General features: G+C 48.1%; 1 long non-coding RNA gene across 2 annotated transcripts; it reads right to left on the bottom strand.

Annotated features, from left to right (window-relative positions):
- Positions 1-400: 400 nt before the first annotated feature.
- On the bottom strand, positions 401-7,500 carry LOC140186245 (uncharacterized). Of its 2 annotated transcripts, none has more exons than XR_011882822.1 (3): positions 7,209-7,500; positions 924-1,146; positions 401-780 (listed from the first exon to the last, which is right to left on the bottom strand). It is a non-coding gene; the product is annotated as an uncharacterized lncRNA (long non-coding RNA). The 2 variants fall into 2 exon arrangements; XR_011882821.1 differs by lacking the exon at positions 7,209-7,500 and adding an exon at positions 5,610-6,035.
- Positions 7,501-11,084: the final 3,584 nt, after the last annotated feature.

The following is an 11,084-nucleotide window of genomic DNA, read 5'->3' as shown; positions in this document are numbered from 1 at the left end:
CAGGGTCTTGAACAAAGGAGATAACTATACTCATTTGCCCATCACTGAGATATTCCCACAATCAATGATCTCACTTTAAAGACTCTTTATCTTGTTAATCTGATAATGGCCAGACAGGTTCACGGGTTCAAGCTGACAGGAAGGTGACAGTAACTCAAATAACCACGTGTTACAACAGTGGTGCGCAGAAGAACATCTCTGAACACTCATGTTGAACCTTGAAGTGTATATGGCCTACAGCAGCAGAAGACCATGAACATACACTTAGTGGCTGCTTTATTAGTTACAGGAGGTGCCTAATAAAGTGAACACTGAATGTGTATGGTGACATATATGTACTTCAATAATAAATTGATCTTGAACTTCTTTTTGAAGGTGAGAAACTTTATGTAGCCTTAGACTCAAAGATAGAAGGGACATTAACACATCTCTCAGGGTGCCACCTCACGCCCACTTCCTGATCACCCTAGCATTTCCTGGGTGCCAGAATAGCAATGCCTCCAATTTGAAGTTCTCACCTTTCTATTAAAGCTTCACCACAGCCATTGTCTTTGTGAAATCCACCATCTCACAGCTCTGCAAGTTAACAGCTTGTCCTCCGGTTCCGGCCTCCTTTTAAATAGCAGCATTGATAGGCTCACTATTGGCATCTGATACTAAACCCTCTGCTCAAAACTTCCAACCATAAAAAACTTCCCAGATCCTCTTCTTCTCCAAAATTACTCAAAACCTCAGCAACACACACAAAGTGCTGGAGGAACTCATCAGGCCAGGCAGCATCTGTGGAAATGAATAAATAGTCAACATTTCGGGTTGAGATCCTTCTTCAATCCCTCTTTAAGATTCAAGATAATTTATTGTCCTTCTTTAGTACACGAGTGTAAAGGAGAATGAAATGATTGTTACTTCAGATCCTTACTTACTGCCTGTTAAACCACTGGCTTTTAGGGCAGCAATGAAAGTCCTCCATCTCTGGTAGTGTTCAGGGCTTCCTTCATCGTGCCAGTAGCTTCCTCTCAGTTTTCACTATTGTCAGTCACACAAGTCCCGGGTGGAGACTCAGGAATACCATTGCACTCAGATGTAGAAGGATTCTTCACTGCTGTTTTTCGTAACCAGGATGCACCCAGGACTAAAGAGTATTATCTACAAGAATATTCCAAAGTTCAAAGTAAATTTATTACATACAGTATGTTACCAAACACCACCGAAAGATTAATTTTCTTGCAGGCATTTAGAGGAAAATAAAATAAAATACAAAACCAAAGATTGGCCAGAAACCAATATGAAAAAGGCGAATTGTGAAACTAAAAAAAATACTGACAACATGAGTTGTAAAGAGTCCTTGAACATGAATCCACAGGTCAAAGAATCAGTTCAAAATTGTGGTGAGTGAAGGATCCTAATGGTTGAAGGGTAATAACTGTCCTTGAACCTGTTGGAGTGGGATCTGAGGCTTCTGTAGCTCTTGCCCGATGATAGTAGCAAGAAGACAGCATCCCCTGGACGGTGGGGGGGGGGGGGGGGGGGAGGGTTTCTTTGATGATGGATGCTGCTTTCTTGTGCGACCGCTCCTTGTACATGTACTCAGTGGTCATGAGGGCTTTGTAAGAGGTTAGGATATAGAATATAGAACAGTATAGCCAAAACACTGACTGTCTATTCATTCCTATAGATGCTGCCTGACCTGCTGAGCTCCTCCAGCATTTTGTGTGTGTTGCTCTGGATTTCCAGCATCTGCAGACTCTCCTGTGCTTTTGAAATACTAGAGGGCACAGGTTTATGGTGAGAGGTGAGGTGTTCAGAGGAGATGCGTGTGGCAAATTTATTTTACACAGAGAGTGGTGGGTGTCTGGAGTGAGCGGCCAGGGATGGTGGTGGAGGCAGATACGGTAGTGGCATTTAGGTGGCACTTAGGAGGCATTTAGACAGTTGCAGGGCATGGAAGGATGCTAATCATGTATAGCCAGATTTCTTTAGCTTAGCACAAGAGTTTCTGCAGACACTAGAAATCTGGAGTAACACACACAAAAGTGCTGAAGGAACTCAGCAGGTCAGGCAGCATCTATGGAGCCTGAGAGCGCAATTCAGACAAAGTAAAGCCGCTGCTGGCAACCACAGGCACCCTCTGATCAATGTAATAATATCGTTCCAAAAGTTGAAGAAACGTATTCAGTCCTTTATTAGGAACTAGTAAAATAGTCAATCATGAAGTGATGAAACTTGTTGAACTAAAACTAGCAAAATTAAACGTACTTAAGCAAAGTTTAACAAAGTTTAGCAAAGGTCAACAAAAGACATGACACCCAACAATCCCCAACTCTAAAACTGCCAAGAAGAAAGCACACAGTCAGCAATTCAGAAACAGCTTCTTCCCCTCTGCCATCCAATTTCTAAATGGACATTGAACCCATGAACACTACCTCACTACTTGTTTAATTTAACTTTTTAATACACATACGAGGGGTGATTGATACGTTCGTGGCCAAAGGTAGAAGGCGTCAATTTTAGAAAACCTAGCACTTTTATTTTTCAACATAGTCCCCTCCTGCATGTACACACTTAGTCCAGCGGTTGTGGAGCATACGGATCTTGGACCTCCAGAAAGTGTCCACAGATAGGTGATTGATATGTTCGTGGCCTAAGGTAGAAGGAGATGAGTTATACAACTCTTGTTACATGCACATGTAGGTCAACTCTTTGAGTGATTATGCAGAAAGTTTGGAGTTAATAACTCATCTCCTTCTACCTCAGGCCACAAACTTATCAGTCACCCCTGATGAATATATATATATACACACACACACACATCTCTTACTGTAATTTACAGTTTTTATTGTTATGCATTGCAATGTACTGCTGTCGCATAACAACAGATTTTATGACATATGCCAATGATATTCACCCTGACTCTGACTCTGATTCAGTGCATACATTAGGGATTAAAAGGCCTGTTCTATTCTGATCTGAGGATGTGAACCATTTTACTGAACTGCCATAAACATTCAGTGCTGCTGGGGAGGGAGGTGCTAGGATTTAGATCCAGGATTCAGGGAACTATGACAGATTTCCTCGCCAGGATTGAAATTCACAGTTGGGGATGTTCCCATGCATCGGCTACCATTGACATTGGCTTTGATTTGAGAGATGCTGTCAGGATAAGGTGGGAAGTAAATTTTTTACCCAGTTCCTTGTCCATTCTACCCCCAGCTGGTCTTGGGGTGGGGAGGAGGGAAGATTCTCTTAAAGAATTTGCTTGATCACAATAACTCTACTTCCACCCCCCCCCCCAAGGTACCGTTTTCCTGCATTTTTTGGCATTTCTGGGGTATGATGGTGTTAAATGCTGAACAGCAACTTGGCATATGAGACGCCATCTTCCAGGTGAGATGAGGCAGAATGGAAGGCATCATCAGCGGTTTGACTTCAGCAAGGAGTGAACTGGAAAGGATCCAATGTAGCCGAGAGAAAGGCTAAATATTTAATTTATGCTCTCTACATTGTTTATCTTTGCTTAATTTATTTGTAGATTTAATTCTTACTTTCCTAAGGTATTGTGTGTTATGTGTACTACAGTGCTTTACACCCTGGTCCAGAGAAACTTTATTTCATATGGATGTATACATATATATAGTTAAATGACAATAAACATGACTGAAGCAACACAGACAAAATGCTACAGGAACTCAGCCCATCAGGCAGCATCTATCCCAGCCTTCCAGCCGTACCACCCAGCAACCCACTGATTTAACCCTACCCTAATTATGGGACAAGTTACAATGACCAGTTAAACTGCCTCCCCGTACGGTTACAATGAGGGTTAAACTACCTCCCCGTACGGTTACAATGAGGGTTAAACTACCTCCCCGTACAGCTTTGGACTGTGGGAGGACACAGTCCACAGAGAGGACATACAAATTCCTTACAGAAGACGGTGGAATTAAACTTCCAACTCCGATGCCCGAAGCAGTAATAATGTCATGCTGACCACTACACTATCAAATGCAGAGGGTCCTGGTGAAGGATCTCGGCCTGAAAAGTTGACAGTTCACACAAAAGTTGCTTGAAATTCCAGCATCTGCAGATTTCCTCGTGTTTGCGTTTTTAAAGTTGACAGTTCATTCATTTCTATAGATGCTGCCTAGCCTGTTGAGTTCCTCCAGAACTTTGAGTGTGTTGTTCTGTATTTCCAACGTCTGCAGACTTTCTCGTGTTTGCAACAAACTTGACTAGACTGACTTGACAAAAGGGTAGGATGAGGAACTCACACCAAAGAGAGATCAGAAGTGGAAAGGATGAGCAATTTCAAATTCCTGGGTGTCAATGTGACCAAAAATCTAACCTGGACCCAACAGATCGATGCAGTTACAAAGGCACAACAGTGGCTATATTTCATTAGGAGTTTGAGGAGATTTAGTTTGTTGCCTAAAACACTCACAAATTTCTACATCTGACTGGCTGCAACACTGTTTGGTGTAGGTCTGTGTGTGGGGGGTGGGCAGCTACTTCACAGGATCGAAGTCAGCTGCAAAGAGTTGTAAACTTAATCAGCTCCATCATGGGCACTAGCCTCTGTAGTATCGAGGACATCTTCAAGGAGTGATGCTTCAAAAAGGTGGCGTCCATCATTAAGGACCCCCATCACCCAGGACATGCCCTCTTCTCATTGTCATCATCAGGGAGGTGGTACATGTCATAATGGGGGTGCTGGGAGGACCCAAATGCAAGACCCAGACACTGAAGTACTAGGAACAGGACAGGACTAGAGACTAGAGTTAGGGATGTTGACTGAATGCAGACTAGGAGCTGGGACAAGAACACAGACTTGGGTTAGGACATTTGCTAGGCAAGCGGGACCAGGACTAGGAACTGGGAACGAGGAGCCTGGGCTTGGACTCCGAGCCAGAGACTGGACAAGCACCCAGAACTTGGGTCTTTGCTTGGGCTTGGAATCCGGAACTAGGCGAGGACATGATGTGGCTACAGGACTGGACATGGCTTGGGTTCTTCATGGCTTGGGTACTTCATGGCTAGGGTTCCTTGAGGCTTGGGTTCGGACTCCGAGCCAGAGACTGGACAAGGACCCAGAACCTGGGTCCTGACTCGGGCTTGGACTCAGGAACTAGGCGAAGACATGTCATGGTCTTGGGAGACAGGACTAGGCGAGGCTACAGGACAGAATGAGAGACTCCTGGGCAAGACGAGGGAACTCCAGTACAGGGCGAAGGAACTCCAGCACAGGACAATGGACATGGACAGGATGAGGCACATGGACAGGATGAGAACACGAAGCGTGTTCTCAAGAACTCAGGAACAGCCGAGCCTTCGACTTGGGATGACAGGAACACAGAACACAGAGCCAGGACCCCTCCTTGGGAACAGGACTTAGGGCTGGGACTCGTACACGGAACACAGAGCCAGGACCCCTCCTTGGGAACAAGACTTGGAGCCGGGGCTCTACACAGAATGTTGAACACAACAAGATAGATCCGAACACGACAAGATAGATCCCAACACTAGGTAGCGGCACATGGCCAGATCTACCTGGCGCAGAGGAGGACACAGAGACAGTTTCCCAACACTAGGTAGCGGCAAACGGCCGGACCTACCTAGCGAAGGCGTGGACACAGAGACAGTTCCCAAAACTAGGTAGTGGCAAACGACCGGACCTATCCAACGAAGGCGTGGATACAGAGACAGTTCCAACTCAATGATAGACAGTTCCTTATCTTGACACAGCAAGGCTCCGGTCTCGCTCTGGTGGTTGAACCTGGCAGGGCTCCAGACACCGGCTGCGGGGCAGGGCTCCAGACACCGGCTGCGGGGCAGGGCTCCAGATGGAAGGGGAAGGGAAGGGAACAGTCCAGCCTCAGGGTAACGGCAAAGACGGCCTGGCTTATTCAACGGAGGCAAGGACACCGCAGAGTAATGGCAAAGACGGTCTGCCTTACCCCACGGAGGCGAGGACGGGATACTGACGAGACAAAACAGCACCTTGGATCCAGGGCCATTTATATGCCCAGAACCAAGATGAGCATCAGGTGCCTATGATTAAGCCCAATTTAAACAAGGGACAGCCGGAAGACCTGGTCCACGGACCACACCGTGAACCGGAACGCGGAATTCACGGACTGGACCATGACAGTACAGGAGCCTGAAGGCACACTCTCAATGATTCAGGAACGGCTTCCTCCCCTCTGCCGTCCGATTTCGGAATGGACATTGAACCCATGAACACTACCTCACTACTTTATTTTCTATTTTTGCACAACTTATTTAACAATTTAATACTTTCCGTACACACTGTAATTCACAGATTTTTCTCTCCATTATCCTGTATTGCATTGTACTACTGCCACAAAGTTAACCAATTTCACAACAAATGCCGGTGATAGGAATCCTGGTTCTGATTCTGATTGACTTAGGAAATATAGCGATATCATTTGTAGTTGCCAACAACACCACAAGATGTCAGGGAAACTCACGCGATGTGACAAATTGGCCGCTTTTGCCCCCACTCCCTCCCCATTTGTCCTCTAGTTTAAACTAAATACGTTTGCCTCGTTGGGCTTACAAACGCCTTTGTCGCTGCTACTTTGGGGAAAACAATGACGAAGAACAAACGGGAGGCGGGAGTGGGAACTCTGATCGCCGTTTGCCCTTTCTCCGCTCCCGAAGCTGACGGTACAATTTGACACGAGCCTTTTGAATGTAAAGAGGCCTCAGTCTTTTGTCATCGGGGCACATGAAGCTTGTCACTTTAATTGCGGGCGCCCCTTATCAAAGTGCAGACACAAGAGGTGCTACAGATGCGAGAAATCTAGAGAATATACACAACGTGCTGGAGGAGCTCAGCCTTCAGGCAGCATCTACGGATGGGAATGAAGAGTCGATGTTTCGGGCCGCGACCCTTCCTTAGGACTCAGTGAAGCCATCTCACTGTGAATCTGCGCGCTCTGAGCAAGCATTGCCATTCGCCAAATACAGAACAATAATTAACCATTCTTTATTGCAGGAGTGTTTCGCAATTTTTTAAAAAAGTTGATATTATTATTCATTCCAAATAAGGTCTGAGATGAGCGTCTGTGCTGACGACACTTAACAGAAGTGTCCGTAACCATATCCATTGCCCATAGAAACCAATCCAATCGGCGTGAGGGCGGTCTGGAGTTCTCTTCAATGACTTCATTTCCGATAGTTTTGCTTACCTTTTGTTGTTTCTCCCTGTCTAGTGTCCAAAATCCTTGTTCATACTTATATTGCTTTCGTTAAATTAAAACGTAGTCACTCTCGCCCTCTGGGACTTCTCCGTTTGCAATATAATGTTGTACTGCGGCTGTATTTTAAGGGTGAGGCCACCAATTCGCAGTTTTAAGATCTATGTAGCATGGTATCTCTGCCGGTGAACACGATCACGAACACACACACACGCACACAGACTTCACGTCTTAGCAGGAATGATTCATCACAGCTGTCTTGCTCTGAGGAAGTTTCCTGGTGAACGGGACCTCCAGAAGATTAGCTGGACACACGCACGCGCACCCTCAGAAATCCGTAGAGAAATGAACGCCACATCGACCCAGAACATGCATATAATATCCGCTCGGAATAAATACATAAATCGTTGCGATTTATGTCACCTAAATCTTCATAGTTCGATACAAAGTATTCCAGTCAGGCAACAATGATGCTTTATGCGGGGAGGATGCAACATCTCACTCGCGTGTTCCCAAATCTCCTTTTCCTTTGCAAGCGTCTCGGATCTCCTCTCTACTCCACCCCGCTCTCTCTCCCAAATTTTTCCAGGTTCCCCCTCCTGTACCTGGTCTCCCACTTCTCGTACCCTCTCTCCCCTTCCAGTTCGCACTCTCCCACTCCTGTAACCCCCGTCTCCCTCCCGTTTCCGCTCTCACCCTCCTATACATTCTCTTCTCTCCCTCCTGTACCCGCTCTTCCCTCCCGTATTCTCTCTCCACCTCCTGTACCGTTGCTCCCCCTCCCGTACTCTCTCTCCCTCTCTTGTTCCCACTCTCCCCACCCATGCCCTCTCTCCCTGCCTGTAACCTCATTCCCCCTCCCATTCTCACTTTCCCCTCCTGTACCCTGAGCTCTGCGGACCCTTCGGCTAATGGTCCATGGCATAAAAAAGTTTGGGTAGAGGACATTGATTTAATATGAGAGGGGAAAGGTTTAAGGGAGATCTCTGGGCATTTTTCTTAACCATGAAGAGTGCTACCAGGGGCAGTGCTGGATATGGCAGAGGCATGCAGGGAATCATGGATGTTCAGGGGATGAAGGGTTATGGATCATTTGAGCCTCATTGCTCAACAATCCCTCAAGTTTTAACCTTAGCTAAATCATGGGACAACTTACAATGACCAATTAACCTACCGACTGCTACTTCTTTGGACTATGGGAGGAAACTAGAGCTCCACATTCCACTGGGAGGATGTACAAGTTTCTTACAGAGGGCACTGGAATTGAGCCCAGAGGAAACCCACGCAGTCATGGGGAGGACATATAAACTCCTTACAGGCAGCGGTGGGAATTGAGCCCGGGTCACTGGTATTGTAAAGTGTTGTGTTAACCATTACACTACCGTGCGATGGGAATTGAACCCGGGTCACTGGTATTGTAAAGTGTTGTGTTAACCATTACACTACCGTGCGATGGGAATTGAACCCGGGTCACTGGTACTGTACAGCATTGTGCTGACCATTACACTATTAAGCTGCCCCAGTTTGGGTTAAACTGGTATTATGGTTGGCATAGACATTGTGTGTGAAAGGGCTTGTATCTGTGTGGTTATATACTCTTCTCCATTCAATTCAACTCATCCTGTCCCTTTTGCCCTACTCTTTCACCCTCTCTCTGATACCAATTCCTGCCTTTTCTCTCAATCAATCCTTCCCACCCCTCAAGCTCTGCCTTGACCCCTTCCAAATTCTCACTTTGACTCTTCCAGATTCCCCTCCTCGCAAAGCTATACCCCGGGTCCCAAGTCTCTCTCTCTCCCCTCCATTTCTCCAGTCCATCCTCTGCCATCCCCATTTTCCAAACCTTTGCCAGCTCCAGCTTCTTCTCCTGGCTCTATCTCCCTCCGTCCAGTGGCTTTCAAACTTTTTTTTATGCCATGGGGCCTTACCATTAACTGACCCATCTGTGGACCCCAAGTTGGGCTCTTGTGCTCACATCCAACTTTCCTCCCCATCTCTCTGCTCCATCCCCCCTAACTTCACCCTTTTTTCCCTCCTGCCTTCCCATCTTTTCAAAAACAGCACTGTCTCCCCTGCTGCTCATCCCCTCCATCTGAAGTCTCTCTGCTCCAAACTACATTCTCTCCCCCGCTGCCCCATCATTAGTTTCTTCAGTCATCCATCCCTTGCTTTTCCCCCGCCCTCCTCATCCACTGCTCCACTCCCCCTCATAGATTCTCATCCTTCATTCTATGCTCATTTCCTCCACCCACCCTCACTCCCAGTATTTCCCCCTCATCCCACCCTCACTCCCCATATTTCCCCCTCACCACAACCTCACTCCCTGTATTTCCCTCACCCCACCCTCACTCCTCTATTTTCCCCTCCCCCACCCTCACTCCCCGTATTTCCCCTCACCCCTCCCTCACTCCCTGCATTCCCCCTCACCCTACCCTCACTGCCTGTATTTCCCCCTCACTCCCCATATTTCCCCTCACCCCACCCTCACTCCCCATATTTCCCCTCACCCCACCCTCACTCCCTGTATTCCCCCTCACCACACCCTCACTCTCCATATTTCCCCTCACCCCACCCTCTCCCCGTATTTCCCCCTCACCTCACCCTCACTCCCCTATTTTCCCCTCACTCCCCGTATTTTCCCCTCACCCCACCCTCACTCCCTGTATTCCCCCTCACCACACCCTCACTCTCCATATTTCCCCTCACCCCACCCTCTCCCCGTATTTCCCCCTCACCTCACCCTCACTCCCCTATTTTCCCCTCACTCCCCGTATTTTCCCCTCACCCCACCTTCACTCCCTGTATTTCCCCCTTACCACACCCTCACTCCCTGTATTTCTCCCTCACCCCACCCTCACTCCCTGTATTTCCCCTCACTCCACCCTCACTCCCTGTATTTCCCCCTCACCCCACCCTCACTCCCCATATTTCCCCTCACTCCCCGTATTTCCCTTCACCCCACCCTCACTCCCTGTATTTCCCCCTCACTCCCCATATTGCCCCCTCACCTCACCCTCACTCCCCTATTTTCCCCTCACTCCCTGTATTTCCCCCTCACCCCACCCTCACTCCCCATATTTCCCCCCACCCCACCCTCACTCCCTGTATTTCCCCCACACTCCCCATATTTCCCCCTCACCTCACCCACACTCCCCGTATTTCCCCCTCACCTCACCCTCACTCCCCTATTTCCCCCTTACTCCCCATATTTCCCGCTCACTCCCCATATTCCACCTTCACCCCACCCTTGCTCCCCCCTATTTCCCCACTGCACTTAACCTCCCTCCTGAAGCCCCTCTCCTCACTGTCCCCATCTTCAGATCTTCCCTCCCAGTCTGTGAATCCTACCCCTCCCTTTCTCTAATGCTCTTAACCCCACCGTCCTATGCCCTTTGCTTCCCACACCCTGCCTCTCAGTCCCCACATACCCTCTCAATCCCTAGTCACTGTTGCACACCCACCCCTCCTCCTTTCTCTCCTCTCCTACCCTCCCTCTCATTCAGCTTTTCTCTCTCTCCACCCTCCTCTCCTCTTTCTCCTCCCCTCTCTCCCCCATTCACCTTCTTCCTCCCTCCCTCTTTTTCTCCCATTCAACCTCTCCCTCCCTCTCTCTCCCATCCACCTTCTCCCCCCTTCTCACCCATTCACCCTCTCTCCCTCCCTCTCTTCCTCCATCCCCTTTCTCTCCCATTCACCCTCTTCCCTCTCTCCCATTCATCCTCTCCTTCTCTCCCACTCACCCTCTCTCCCATTCACCCTCTCCCTCTCTCCAATTTACCCTCTCCCTCCCTCTCTTTCTCTCCCCATTCACCCTCTCCCCCTCTTGCCCATTCACCTTCTCCCTCCCTCCCCTTTCTCTCTCCCATT

Source organism: Mobula birostris, chromosome 22, assembly GCF_030028105.1.
Source record: "Mobula birostris isolate sMobBir1 chromosome 22, sMobBir1.hap1, whole genome shotgun sequence".
NCBI lineage: Eukaryota > Metazoa > Chordata > Chondrichthyes > Myliobatiformes > Myliobatidae > Mobula > Mobula birostris.
The sequence above is the reverse complement of the archived record's forward strand: the minus strand, read 5'-3'. Positions and strand labels throughout refer to the sequence as shown.